At 41.8% G+C, this 15870-nt stretch overlaps 1 protein-coding gene across 7 annotated transcripts in view; it reads left to right on the top strand.

Annotated features, from left to right (window-relative positions):
- Positions 1 to 15870, top strand: part of ANKS1B (ankyrin repeat and sterile alpha motif domain containing 1B) — a 694015-nt gene that overhangs the window by 418976 nt on the left and 259169 nt on the right. The window lies entirely within an intron of this gene.

The following is a 15870-nucleotide window of genomic DNA, read 5'->3' as shown; positions in this document are numbered from 1 at the left end:
ACACATGTCACCCTCCCCCAGATCTCTTACCTGATCCATGCTTTACGGAGTTCAGGAAACTTTTCTCTGTATAGCCACAATCATTGTACTTGCTGTCATAAAAAATGAGTACCTATTTATGTGCCTTCCTGCTTCCTGCCTTCACCCGCACTGGCTTTCAGCTCCTGTAGGAGAGAGAATGTTTTCAGCACTTTTGAATTCTTTTTTTAAAAATATGTTTTTATTGATTTCAGAGAGAGGAAGGGAGAGGGAGAGAGAGATAGAAACATCAATGATGAGAGAGAGTCATTGACCGGCTGCCTCCTGCATGCCCCCTGTTGGGGATCGAGCCCACAACCCTGGGCATGTGCCCTTGACCAGAAATCGAACTGTGACCTCCTGGTTCATGGGTCGACACTCAATCACTGAGTCACACCAGCCAGGGGCAGGTTTGAATTCTTGATGTTTAACAAAATGTGTGCAGCATGGTGAGCACTCAGTACATGTTGCAAAATAACAGTAAAAGTGAATGAGTGAGTGACCGACCGAATGAATGAATGAATGAATGAATGAATGAATGAATGAATGAAGGGGTCCCAGAAGACCAGGCAAGTCTCAGTATTTCTCATCCTCATGTTTTTAGGCCAACCTACAGGGTTACAAATGGAAATTATGTCTAGTTGATGTCTAGGGAAGCACCACCCTTGTTAGGGTTAAATGACCTTCATAGTTTCCAAGGGAGTGGTCCTTGTTTCTCCTTTTCTACCCTCTTGGAAAGGTGCAGATAGACTTAGAGATAACTGGGTAGAGATGAGCAGTTCATGGGCCAGTCCAGCTGCTTCCTCACTGAGCTTGCAGACCTGGTGCAGGTACACCTGTGGAGTGAGTGGGACCAGGTGATTATACAGAGCTTGCATGCTGGGAGCATGCCCACAGAATTTGTGGCACCCAGTTTAAAATGAAAATGTAGGGCCCTTTATTCAAAAAGCAGGGGTAAAAGTACCATGAAAATTACACATGAAGCTTTTGCCTTTCTTCCTCAGTCTTCCTCTGAACTTGCCACAGTGCTTTTTAATTTTCTATTTAATGTTCTGAGTAAAAAAATTAAAATTTTATGTTATTAGCATAAATTTTGCCATTTTTTATATTGTGCAATGTCGATGTTAAATGCAAATACTAGAGCATTCTAACTCATAGGCAAAATCACCAAAATGACAGAATTCCTATTTCAGGGCATCCAAAGGATGCCTTGAGCTGGCCACAAGAGACAAAAGTAAGCCAAACTCAAGAAGGTTAAAGATTGGAAGGAGGGAAGGTGAAGGCCCTCAGGCACAGCACCAGCCAAGAGAACACCCCACAGACATCTGGGACCTTGCCTCCTAATGCAGACACAGGTGCCTCACTGTAGACCCTGACACCTGCTGAGCCCCACTTCCCACCAGCCCCTGACCAATGAGCAGCCCCTTGGCCTGGGCAGGGTCTGGGAAGCCAAGCCTTTCCCTGGAGTCTGTGACTCCAACCCATGGGAGACAGGGGACGTCCAGGGGTTTTTAAATCTCTATGTCTGTGTCAGGACATGCTTGATACCCAGATCAAAGGTAAATTCAGGCCCACTGCCCAAGAGATATGCCAGAGTCCTGCCAGGGCTGGGGAGGTGGATAGGGGACACCATATCCCACCCCAAGGTGCCATGGAGTATGAGTGCCCAACCCTAACCCTCCCTGTGTCAGTGCCCAGACCCCTGCTGGGAGTGGAGGGAAGAGCAGCAGCAGTTTGGGGAGTGGCAGTTTGGGGAGCAGAGGGGAAGTCCAAGCAGGGCTCAGGGTCAGGAGGCAGTCCAGAGGTTTTGAGCAGAACCCATCCTGAGAGGTGGTGAGAAACCCCAGCACACATTCCTTTGTCCCATCAGTCTTCACTTATGAAATATAAATTCAAGGAAAAAATGATGAAGAACTTCAAGACAGTCACCACAAAGCCTTAAAGCCCAAGCATTAAACCCCTTCTGAGCCTGGGGCCCTGTGGGATGCCCAATTAAGTGTCTTGCCCATGACCACAAAGCTATGTAAATGGCAGAGCTAGGAAGGAAAACTACATTTCTTCCCACCATACATGCTGCCTCTTTCAGAATAAACTATTTCTGGCAAAAACCACATGAACTAGAAGATTTACAGCTCTATGCTCTTAACAAGAAAAAACGTAGTTCCTGGCAGGCATGCTTCATTTTTAGCAATTTTACTTTTTAGTTCATAAAGCAATTTCATAAGCATTATGCATCACATCTCTAAAGGAAAGTGTCATTGTTAGCCCCATTTTACAGATGAAGACAGAAAGCTTAGCTGCCCAGTCACTCTGCTAGTGAAGAGAAAGACTGTAATGTGAACCCAGGAACTGCGATTTCGTGGTCTTTTTCATAATCTCCAGTTTCTCAGGAGAGATTGTGGGGAAGAGGTCAATGCAGATCACTGGACTAGTAGGGAGAGACTCCTTCCATCTACATCCAGTTCCATGTAGAAGACTCTTGTCTAGACACTGCAGGATATGGGGGACATCTGATTATCTGCTTTCATTACCCTCTTTATTGTCACCACAGCAGCTCTACCACTTACTCTGTGATCTCAGTCAAGTTCCCAGTTAGCTCTAAGCTTCAGTTTTCTCATGTGTCAAGTGGAGATATTAATAGTAATATTTATCTCATTGAATTTTTCTGAGGACTAAAGCAGTGTCCAGCCCACAGTCAACACTCAATGAATATTAACAGCTGTTATTATTTTGTTGTTGTTATTAATTCAGTTGGTGCAGTTGGCTGAGCCCAAGTCCTTGTCCTCTCTCATCATTAGAGAAATGTCTCTCTGAACACTCACTTAAAGAAAATATTTTCCCCCAAACATGGAGAATTATTCTTCAGACAATATGAGTAGATGAGTAGGTTTAATTTCTGCTAGAACCTCAAGAACAAATGCTATGTTAGAAGCCAACATCTGGCTCAACTTTATCATTGTTCAGTTGAGAAAATTAAGTTCCAAGGAAGTTAAATGACTTTTCCAGGTTTACACAATTAGTTGGTGATAAGCCAGGACTCCTGATTTGGCACTTATTTCTAATGAGTGTTGCTTCTGTAAGAGAAAGTGTAACTACATTGCTACCATGGCCTTGAAATACACCTCTGCATTTTCATAACATGGCATGATTATGAGAACTGTATATTCTTCTTATTTTGCTCACTGTAATTGATCTCGATGGTGATTATAATGATTATAATATCATAAATAATTATTTAAATTCATTTGTGCTTCTTGTACACATAAATTGAAGGCTATACCAGTATTATTTTCACAGTAAGTTCTCTTCTTCACTGCTGGATAGGAAATATTTTTGAGCCATATGGGATCCTAATTCTCTGAATGCTTTTAGATTATCAGATGTCTCAACTGACAGTCCTGGATGAAACTCAAATCATGAGAATTTGCAAAACTGAAAAAAAAGAAGAACATTTTGGTGTTATTATGTACCGGAAACTCCATCTTTATATTTTCTTCAATTAAGGGGAAAAAAATTGACTTCCTAAATATTAGAATTTTTAGCTCAAACTTTTAAATCCATTTCCTACAAATTTGCTTAGTGATCTTTAGACTGGTGTTTTTGTAAATCTCTGCCTCACGTTCTTACTTGTGCATTCATTCAAATTTTTATTTTCTTCAAAGTCTAGCAAATAGGTGGTAGGGAAGAAGCAAAGATGCTTACGGCATGATCATTTCTCCCAAAAAGTTTGTTATCCAGTGGAGAAGACAGGACAGGTAACACCACATACAAAGACATGGGACTCTGTGGCCTATTTAGCATCAGCTTTAACTTAGACAATATGTGTTCATCTTTAATAGTGCACAGTTTGTTTATTTATTTATTTATTTATTTTAAAAACATATCTTTATTGATTTCAGAGAGAGGAAAGGACGGGGAGAGAGAGAGACAGAAACATCAGTGATGAGAGAGTCATTGATCGGCTGCAGCCCGCAACCCGGGCATGTGCCCTGACAGGGAATTGAACCCCGATCTCCTGGATCCTAGGTCAATGCTCATGGCTGAGGCACACCCAGCCAGGCGAATAGTGCACAATTTAATATGAAGGAATTTACGATGTTTTTAGTACCAATTGAATATTTTGGAAGTAAAACCCAGGAACTTCTTTCTTTAATTAGAAAAATTAGGCAAGCAGACATTTAATATTCATTAGGAGAAATGGCATCTCCCTTTTCTTTCACCGGTCTCTCGTTCTGGTTGGGTAACATTATTTAGTGAAGAAAACAGGGGAGAAAAAGAAGAGAGAGTATCCTTCATGGTATAGATGCTGTGCGATGGAAAGGGGTATTTGTGTGCCTTGCACAAATTTTCCCTTTGTTTGCAACCCAAGGCCAAATGGTGGCTCTCCAACAGCTCAAAGGACTCTTTTTAGTTGTAATTTTGTTTAGCTTTCAGTTTAACCCCTTGGCTGGGTTCACTTCCTGCCTGTCTAACCCACAGTGACCATCTCCTCACACTTAATTCCAGTGTTGTTATCTGTCTTAGTCCCTTTGGGCTGCTATAACAAGATGCCGTAGGTGGGGTGGCTTATGAACAACAGAAATTTCTCTCAGTTCCAGAGGCTAGAAGTCCAAGATCAAGGCACTGCAGATTAGGCCACTGATGACAGCCCCCTTCCTAGTTCATAGATGGCCATCTTTCCTCCATGTCCTTACATGGTAGAAGGGCAATGGGGGGACTCTCTGAACCTCTTTTATACATCACTAATCCCACTCAGGAGGGTTTTGCCCTCGAGACATAAGTACCTCCCAAAGGCCCCACCTCCAAATACCATCACATTGGGGATTAGGTTTTAGCACATGAATTTGGGGGGGGGGGGGTACACAAACATTTAGTCTATACCATGGTGCAAGTGTGTTTTCCCACCACCGAATTTTAACTATGAAGCAAACCAAAACGAAGTTTTCCTGGAGGGAAAACTGTTTTTCTACTGAATACATTTCAAGAAAAATGTCTTCAAAACCAAAAATAAATGTGGAGAAAAGTCAGGTATCTCCTGGTCAACTGTTTAAATAGGGTAATCATCATTCACTGCTCACCAAAGACATTCCAAGTGACAAAGGACCTGGCCATAAACTGGGCATCTCAAGAATTCAAGTAACAGCCATACACTGAAGCTAACCTAGCATACCCCCAAAGTTCTCGTTTCTGCTCTGTTAAGATTATAATGTGTTGCCCAGCTGGCTGTGGCTCAGCGGTTGAGCATTGACCTAGGATGCAGGAGATCGAGGTTCAATCCCTGGTCAGGACACATGCCCGGGTTGCAGGTTCGATCCCCAGTGCGGGGCATGCAAGTTGCACCCGATCAATGGCTCTCTCATCTTTGATGTTCCTATCTATTTCTCTCCCTCTCCCTTTCTCTCTCTAAAAACAATAAAGATATATTAAAAAAAAAAAAAAAGATGTGTTCAAGTTTCAAGTGTAAAATTCTTTCCTATTAAAAAAAAAATAAATCAAACTTATGTAAAAAAAAAAAAATGTTTGTTCTTTAGACCCTAAGGACTCTATTCAATCTCTGGATTCATGTCATCTTTGATCAGAAGCTGAAAGTCACGCCCAGACTTAAAATCTTTCAACCCCATGAACACTTTGGTCATTTCCCATCCAGTGAATCAAACAGAAACAAAAAATCCACAGGAAGTAAATTCCTTTAATTAATCATTTTGTGAGAGTTCACAATTTTTAGTCAAAATGAGAAGAAACAATTTTATAGATTGATACCCCTTCCTCCCAGTTTGGTTCTGATAACTTTTATTCTTTCTAATATCCCTTCTCTGCTCTTTGTGGTTATCACACCCAGTCTGTCTGGGGTAAACTGTAAATACACTGCTGCCTCCGTTATGACTCTATTACATGCCACAGTTCACATCCGCATCACTATTTTCATTGACAAGTCAACACTGGTCAGAGCAACTTGGATGCAAACGACGGAGAGAGCTTTAAATGAGCTTTCTTAGTCGGGGACTAACTCTCACAGCCAATGCCTGCCTGCTTACAGATGTCCAATGGGGATATTTGTTTTTGATGATAAACTGACTGTGAACCCACCTCTGTTGCTCTGTATAAACAATTAGCCCCACTCAACCTGTGGGAAGTCCACCACCACTTTCTTATGGACACTGGAGGATACCAGGTGAATTTTACTCTTTCAATCAGAAAAAACAAAAGCTTTTCCAGAAGTTGCCCAGTGGGCAAACACTGTCGCATGTCCAACAACAGCTTCAAGGCAGGCTGAGAACATTTAGTCCGTCCAGCCTTCATAGTAGGAGGTAGCTAGGGGGAAGGGCCTGCCAACAATGTCTGCCACAACCAAGAAATAGAATGGGTGTTGTTATACTCAATTCTCTGTCTACACTTGTATCTACTTAGGCCCTGTATCAAAGACCCTTCTGACTTTTCTCTTTGCCATCTGGCTTTTCTTTTTAGTTCAAATGAAAAATTATATTTGGTTTGAAAACTTGACTCCCAGTTCCCATGGCTCTCTAGTAGGTCATCTTTCCAACAGATTTTGATGCTTCCTAGCTGTCACTTCAGTTTTGGTTGTTGAGCTCAATATCACCCAATTCCTCTATCCATCATCCACACCATGTGTAAGTCAGTTTATGTCCTTCAGTGTTTTCCACTGCACTTAGAATAAAATAAAAGTCCTTAGCAGGATCTTCAAGGCCCTGCATTATCTATTTTCTATGCTCTGTTTCCCCTACAAGGCTCTTTCCTCTCAGTCACCAAGTTGTCTTACTAGCCTTCTGTCTGCTCCTAGAATGTGCCTGGCTCTTTCCTCATCTCATTGCTTTGGCACCAGCTGTTCCTTCTGCCCTGAATGTTTTTCTAATGACTCTTCTCATGGCTGGGTTACTCCTTCTGATTCCCCCCATCTCAACTTACATCTCAACTTTCTCAGAGAGGCTTTCCTGGATAGTCCCTCTAACATAGGTCTCCCTTATAATTTTTTTTTTACTACACCACCTTTAGAGCAGTTTTACTAGCTGTGTGGCCTTGGGCAAATTATTAGCTTCTCTGTCTTTAATTCTTCATTTATAAATAAGGGTAATAACCATACCAACCTCAGGGATTGTTGTGAGCAGTAAACAAGGTAAAACACTTCATAGTGCTCAGCATATATAAAACTTTGCTAAATGATAATTATTTGTATTATTTTCTTTGGTTATTTTCCTGTTTTTTCCACTAGACTGTAAACTCTAAAAGTAGAGGAACCTTTTCTGTCCTGTTCTCAGTGTGTCCAGGACCTAGACCAGAGCCTGGCACATAGTATGTGCTCACAAAATATTAGCTGAACAAATATATGTTGAATAAATGAAGGAGTGGCAGCTCATTTCCAGCATTCAGTGGCCTCTTCTCTAAGGCTTCCAGATTAAGCAAATAAAAATGTACAATCCCAGATAAACTGGAATTTCTGCGTTTCGCCTGGTGACCCTACTTGCCTCACTACCACTTTCATCCTTAACAAGCAATACTTTCTCTCTCTCCTTCCCTCCCTGCCTTTCTCTTGCTCTCTGCTCCTCTCCTGTTAAGCTTATTTGGTTATTTCTGAATCTAGTTCTTGGTGTCAGGATACCCCATCACCCTTAAATCTCAAGGTATTTGCTTTTTGAGGACAACCTGTCTTTGATGGACTGATGAGTCGCCTTTATGATGGCCTACCACTTCCCAGAGGACTAGCCTGTCCACCCTCACCATCACAGGCTCCCTTAGCCATGACAGCCTTCTCAGGGACTGCAGTTGACCCTCTGTTCTCTGGATTCAGAACCTATTAAGTTAGGGACACAAGTGTCCTTAATTTGTTTCCAGACATCCACTACCTTATTAGTTCATTTTCAAAAATCCTCCATCCTAAATCCTGGCTTTGAAAGAGACCTAAAGGAAAGATACCCAAACATGGCCCTGACCCTGAGTACTTCACTTTAGCAGCTGGTTATCCAGGTAGTTGGACAGGCTCTACAGAAGAGCTGAGAAGTGCCAGCTCAGCGCCATGGTGTCACTCCCCGCCTCCCAACATATCCTGGCTCAGAACATGGCAGGTTACCTGGTGCTGTCCTGGGACACTTATCTTAACAGGTTTGGCTCTAGATGACACTAAGGTCTTTGGAAGAACTAGCTGCTGAATTTTTCAGAAGGTAATTTATCTGAAATAAAATGTGTTGGAGAAACTATGGCAGTCGCTCTCGATGGCCTGTCAATCTATATGTCAGGCTGTGCGTGAAAATAGGGTCACAAGAGTTACTTCTTGGCGGGGTTACCCACCCGTTGACTCCATCCGGAAAATGTCCTCTACTGAACACTGGCTCTCCTTCTGTAGCGAAGGAAGCATGAGATCAGAGTCTGACAGAAGAAGATGCTGGCCCCAGGCCCCTCGTTTCACAGCTCTGAGACTCAGTTTCCTTGTCTACAAAATGAAGCTACCGTTACTTATCTTACAAGATCATTGTAAGGTTTATAAGTAAGATGAACAAAGTCACCGATACTCAGTAAAGGCTTAATGGCTGGTCGTCAGTTATGTTCGGCTGTCTTTCCTGCTTCATGGTGTGGCTGTGTTGGTCATAGCCTGGAGCAAATTCTTCTTGCTTCTCCCAGGAGGAGCCCTCCCTTTGGAGATCTGTGAGAGAGAGGTCACTTGCAAGAGGGGCCTGTTGTAAATACAAAGGAGCCATGTCCCTCTTCTATTGAGAGCAGGGTGTGACATAGACACAGACGCCAGAGGTGATAGCCAGAGGCAAAGAGATGGGGGGAGGTGGAGACTGAAAGGCTTTATGACGCAGTGTGCAGGTGATGTTTTATTGAGCTGCACATTTGAAACCTGTATGTTTCTATTAACCAATGTCACCCCCAATAAGTTCAATTAAAAAAAAGAAAAAGCAGGGCCCTAGCCTGCTTGGCTGAGTGGTTAGAGCATCGGCCCACAGACTGAAGGGTCATAGGTTCGATTCTGGTCAAGGGCACGGACCTCGGTGGCAGGCTTGATCCCCAGCCCTGGTCCAGGCCCGTTCAGGAGACAACCAATTGATGTGTCTCTCTCACATCGATGTCTCTCTCTCTCTCTTCCACTTTCTCTGAAAAGCAATGGGGGGGAAAACATCCTCGGGTGAAGATTAAAAAAATAAATAAATAAAAAAGAGCAGGTGTCCAAACGAACCTAATCGCTGCTCACTTCTCTTTTATGAGACGCTGAGACATGTTCAGCATATTAGATGGAACAACAAAATCAGACACCTGCCAAGATTATGGACAGCCTACCCAAGGAAAATTCCTTTTCAGAACTGTTTTTCTTTCATCTCCACTTTTGGCATTTTCTTCTAATACCTCTTCTGTCCCACTCAGTATGCAGCACAGTGGGAGCAAAAAGAGTAGCACTGAGGTGTCCCCCAACCCTGTCCCCACCCCTGCTCAGACTCGGCTGCTGGGAGAGACCATGTAAAGCATTCAGTACCGCCCTACCCCTCTGGGAATGGTGCAACCCAGGCTACACATTAGGCTTCCAAAGGGAGGGAAGTGCAAGCTTCGTGGTTAGTTAGGGATCATTTCAACTAGAAACCCCCAGTTCCTGCCGAGCCTGGTTCCATGACTCAGTGAACAAAGAAGACTGGAGCCGAGAAGGGGAGAATGGGTCGGACAGCTTTCCAAATTCTCTTCTGTGCAGAGGGAGTCATTGCTGCTTAAACACTGTGAAGTTAAACGTGAAATGAGTGCGGACACCAGCTTTCAAACATGAATTTCATAAGGCGCTAAAGTGAAATGCAGATGATTTAGGTCTGGCCACATTTTAAACTGAACCTTTTTTTACACTAACCCTGCTGGAAGCTGTTTCAAGTAAGACTTCTGAGAAAGATTCTATCCAGCTATGGGAGCAAGTTACTTAAGTGCCTACCCCATAGAGTTGTGAGAATTAAATACGCTGGTATCTCTGACGCACTTAGAACAGTGCCTAGCACCAAATGAGAACTCGGTAGGTGTGCAAATTACTTTATGCTAACTTACACCAGCTGCTCTAAGTGTGAAAATGGAAAGAAGATAGTAGGTGTCCATAAGCTTTCTACTCTCATATGCATGTATCCGGAGAAAAATACGAGCAAACAACTAAGTTTTGTTCACATCAGCTTATCTTCCTGTAGGACTTAGCATTCTTAAAAATGAACAGGCTTCTTGAAGCTATGAAATTTTTGACCAAGACCGTTCAAGTTAGTGTATAAATGACTTTGCGGTCTTTTGTAAGTATACATGATTCTAAAATCTACATGAATACATGTCTCAAAGGAATTATAGCTGTAATTTATTATATCATCAAACCTTGCTCAATACTTCAACAACTAAATACCTGATAACTTACCCCACACCCCCACTGTAGCTTCAGAACAGGTGTTTCAAAGGCAAAATAGACTTGAAAAATAATGAGGGGGAAAATATGAAAGTATAAAACTCATTGTAATCATGTTAGCTATTAAATGCTAATCTTAAAAATGTCTAATATCTAATTTATTTATTAAGATATGTAACTTACATATATAAGATTTCTCTAACTTACTACTCTCTAACGTATTGCTTAAACATGACATTTATTTGAATCAGTAATTCATGTGGTCTGAAGAATCTGGAAAACTTTCTTTATAAGCTAAAATCATGAAAATTTAGTTATGCACAAGAAATTTCATTGCAGTCGACAGAATATGTTCAATTGGAGGGCTCCGGTAGAGAGGTAAAAAAAATACGATGAAATTTTCTCCCACTGCCATTTCATTAGTGTGACAGAAGGAATTTAAGTTGGAAGAAGCATTTATGGTAACCCATTTTCTCTCTGATAAAAGAAGTAAAGCTTTGTTCCAACCCAGGTAAGGGAATTATAAATCTGATATTTATCACAATAGCAATTACCATAATCATGCGATAAAGACCTGCATTGGGTATACTTGCAAATTGACAGCAAACTGACTCAAAGCCTCAATAGAAGCTAACAGGTAGCATTGTTATTCCAAGAAAATTGTATATAGGCAGCATTTTCCTGCTGTCCAAAAGTAGGGTGTGCCTCTGAAACCTTTTATACGTGGACAGTGGCATAAAGCGAAGAAGCAGTTACTGTTCATTTACATGGGGACATTTTTTAGCATCCCCAGAACCAAAATTGAACGAAGGCCTAATGTCTTTATTTTGTGCCCCGTGATTGAAATGCTTACCTGTGCCCAGTTTTACATTAAGTGTGACGCCCCTATGGGCTCTCTGCCTTAGGACATGTCTTGCTGAGGGATGCGCAGAATACTTGAGCTCAAGCCCAGGCGCACGCAGACAGTCGCGAGCTGGGCCGCCGGGACGCGGGCATGTTGAGTGGGGTCCCGGGAAGGAGCTCGGTGGGCCGCTCTCGGACGCTGGGGCACAGCTGCGTCTGCGGTGGTTCCCTGCAAACAAGCACCGAACGCTCCTTTCACTTTTCTCCGTGTATCTTAAAAGGGAAAACCCTCTTCGGACTTTTTCTTTGGTTAGCAAAAACAGGTGGTAATGTGGGTCTTTCATAAAAGCGATGCGGCGTGAGGTAAACTTTTGGAAAGCAGGGATACCTATAGTTTTATGCCACATGTCATTTATGCTGTCAAAAATTATAGTAAGAATAAACTAAAATGTGAGTCTTTCCATGTGTGAGTTTGCAAGATCTTGGGGTCATTCTGTTAGATATTCTATTTTAAATATTTAAGGCCACACAAACTATGGAGACTCTCATTTAGTTCATTATAGAGCAAAAGAGATTTTCTCCAATAACAGCATCCTCTTGACTTTTTTCAGTCTTGGACTGAAAAGAGAGAATAAATAGCCTCCAACTCAAGCTTATATTAAGAAGGAGACAGATCTCTATGGTCCTTAAATATGTTTCCCTAGCATTTTTATATAATTTGCAATGTGAAGGAAAGGTTTCTAAATGAATGGTACTGAGGTTGTTAAAATAAGAGCAGTCTTCAAGCTGGAGTTTGTTCTACAAGACAGAAGCTATCGACACAGATATTGTTGAGAGATGATTTCAGTAAATAGCTGTTCTATTTCTAATGGATCATTAAGTGCAAAATACTGCTTTTTATTCTATTTGGTCATCTAGTTAGCTTATCATGGCTGAAAGAAAAATTTAATTCGTAAGTCACTCCCCCCATGGCCAGAGAAACTTCAGCTTTCAGCTCTCCGTAATTGAAGAGAGCGATCAGGACCCGCTGGATTAGATATTTCTTGTCGGTAAAGGAACATCTGTTCTGAAAACACTGCCTTGGGCCTTTGGTCCTCCTAGTAAGTCATTAACTAAACAACTTTACCTACTAGTTGTTATTCCCTAAACACCCTGTGCACCGGGCCTGGTTACATGCTAAGAAAATAAATCATTTCTCAATTGGACTGTCATTTCAATAGCATAGATTTCTAACCTCGTAATAAAGAAATACTAACAAAAGTAGAACCAGTTACTAATTTGTTTTAATGACTGAAGACTTAGAAGAGAATGTGCTGAAGACCCTACATTTAATGTTCATGAACTTGACTAAAAGGCACATCAATTACACCCTGAGGATGATGCCTGAGTGCTTTTGGCTCCTGGTGTTTGACTCCCTGTTACATCACCACTTTTGCCCCATTTTTGTGATTCAGCCAGTTTCGTTGTCTTGGACTAAAGAGATGCACTGTCTGATGATGGAAATGCCCTGTATTTGCATCATCCAGTGCAGCCTCCAACAGCCACATGTGGCCAGTGAATCCTTGAAATCGGAACTGAAAAGAACAGCTAGATGCGGCAACTGAGGGGTCATTCTTAACACGGGGCAGAGAGATCCTATGGAGCGAGGGGGGTAAAAGCTTCTTGTGGTGGGTCGGGAGCAAATGGGGGATGAGGAATGGGGACAGCCTGTGTGCCGGGGGGATGAGGCGACGAGTGCAGCGGAGGTGACTACACAGAAGATGGGCCTCCCAGACCTGCACTCAGAAACCACCGATCTGGCAGCCACGTGAAAAAGGAGGCAGGGGGAGAAAGCTAGAGTTCACGTTCCGTTTTTATCTTTTACCAAGAAAAAAATGAGTTAGGCTCGATTTCCTGACATTTAGTGAAGACAAGTGATAATGTGAGAAAAAATTCCAGTTCCCTAAGAAAAATGGAAATATTTATTGTCCTTAATGGTGCAGCTGTTACCCAAGAACAAATTGGTTAGTTGTAAGACTTGAAATATTTAATTTTTCTCTGAAAAGCTGTAAGAATCCATGACACTACAAAAATAAGGTATTTTATCATTTCTTTTAATAAAAAAAGTTTTAAGTTCCTAGTACTGAGATGCATTCGTCAAAAACCCCCACAAATCATGCATTCTTGCACTTTTTTTATAATTACTTCTTAAAGGTACCTTTAGGTTACAAGTTCTAAAAGAATAAAATGGAATTCCAAATTATGCAGTCTATACTTCTATATAATGATACTAATCTAAAGTTGGACCTGATTGAAATCATAGCATTTTAGCCAAGTTTACCCAGACAAGACTCAGACCCATGTCTTTAGACTCCATGCCTGGTGCCGTTTTGAAAAAAAGACCGGCTAGATGATGCACCGGGATATTTTTGTACCCCTGTATATGACAATAAGAGAGAAAATAGAAAATTTCTAACAGCATGCGTCATTGGGGACAGTGAATCCTTTTCTTCACATTTCTACAATTAGTACCATTCCCCCCTTGGGCACATCCTTACCATTTGCATTGTGCTCCCCATAATGTTGACTCATTTTTCAAAAATGCTTGGTAATTATCCTGTACGCTAGGAAATTTGACCCAAGGAGAAGTCTAACTTCCTTTCAATTCTTCCAAAAGTTTCCTCTCTTACTGGAGATAGGGAAGGTGGTATATTGGTAGGTTAGAGGAAGAAAAGTGGTCTTTAAAATTCCAATTCTTCACATTTCAGTATTTAAACACTGAAACCAAGTTTTCAGGATTACCTATGGATAGTAGCTAATTCAGACTATAAGATCCTGGTGTGTTTTGGGTTTCTACAAAGAAACCAGGTTCTGTATTTTCCGAGCTGAAGCTGGAGGCTGGTAATTTAGTCCATGGAAAACCTGGTAATGATCTAAAACATAGAGGACCAGAGGGGTGTGTTTTTTTTGTTTCTGTTTTGATTTGGTTTTAAGGGCTAGGTAACTCCTTTTGGAAAATCCCTCAAAGAGTAAAAGTCAAATGTGAATTGTATCACATATCCCGCTCATAACACACTAGTCCATTTCTGAAAATAATAACACTTTTTCCAAAATGAAGTCATTTATATTCTCAGCCATGCTCTATTGTGTGCGCTGAGTGGTTTCTTGAGAGCAGTGTTTCCTGTGGCGTATTGCCAAGACTGGCTTTATTTGTTTTTGTGTTTTTTTTGGGGGGGGGGGTTTTGTTTGTTTGTTTTTATTATTGTTTTTCATTAGGCTTTTCATTATCCTGCTGCTGTGTACCTGGATCGTTCTGCCTCATCCAAGAGCACCAGGGAGCTCAAGAATAGGACTGGTACTAGGAGTAGGTAGAATGTTTTTGTCCACTGAATGCCCATTTTAAATCCCTAGCTATGGTACCCTCCTAATGGCTTTCATTTTTCTAAGACCAGTCATTTATCCATTTGTAATATAGTCTGATATTCAATTGTTGGCCTCCATCCATTCTGTCCCTGTCCGGAGAAGGACATTAGTCTCACTTTGCACACTCTAGACTGGCCCCTTCTCTTTTATTATCTTGAGAAAAGGCATCATGAGTCACCCCCCCTTGCCCAAGCCTGGAACCAGTGTGTATTCTGCATTTCTCCATCATTTCACGCATTCACTTACTAAGTCAACCTTATTGATAGTTTTCAAATCCCCTTCCTTCTTTCTGTTTCCTGTGACCACTACCTTAGTCTAATCCCACATCATCTCTAAAACCACTGCAGCAGCCTCCTCAGGGTCTCCGTGCTCCATGTTGCCCTTTCCAATTCATTCTCTTTTGCTTTAAGTGTTCATCAGTACCCACTGCTCTCCATAAATGGGTATTCTGTCATTTCTATTCGTAAGTGTTTTTGTGCTATACATTATGAGGACAGAGTTTGATTTGTCCAGAAATGTAGTGATCTGAAGTCTTGAACTCCTCTGTAGATTCCAATTTAAAGGGAAACTCTAGCTTACAGATTCCAAAAGACAAATTTTTTATGTTAATCAGAGGTCTAAAACATCATTGAAATCAGAGAATTTCAGGACTACACTGGTCCTTGGAGACCATGGAGCTCAATGTCATCATTTTATAGGCAGGGAAACTGAGGCCCAGCCCCAGAAACAGCACTGATCTTTCTAAGCTTGGGATCTCATCATGTAACTCCTTACAATCTGTCCACGGATCTCCAGTGTGAGCAGGATGAAGTCTGAATTCCTCAGGGTGCTATGAAATGTCTGTGTGTCTGGCCTCTGCTTGCCTTCCCAGCCTTACCTTGCGCTCCTCTCTTCAACTTATCCCAGAACTCAGTGCTGCCAAGGACACGCTGTTCTTTCTCAGCCACAGGACATCACTCGTCATTTCTCTTTTGTCCTTTCTCTTTGGAATGCTAAGTCCTAACCACCCTTCAGATATCTGAGTGGACATCATCGCCTCTGAAAACATATATATCCCTGATCCCCTCGGGGCTCCCAAGAATGTGTCACCATCATAGCAATTTGACATCATTCTAACTGCCTTTGAACAATAGGTTTCCATCACTGCACTAGAGGGAATGAAGACAGCTGTGGGCAGGAACCTGTGTCTTAGTCATTGTTCTAAGACACAGGTATTCACTATTTTAAGATTAATTCTC

The sequence above is a fragment of the Miniopterus schreibersii genome (assembly GCF_964146895.1).
Source record: "Miniopterus schreibersii genome assembly, chromosome: 2".
Lineage (NCBI taxonomy): Eukaryota > Metazoa > Chordata > Mammalia > Chiroptera > Miniopteridae > Miniopterus > Miniopterus schreibersii.
This window is presented reverse-complemented; position numbering and strand designations above follow the sequence as displayed.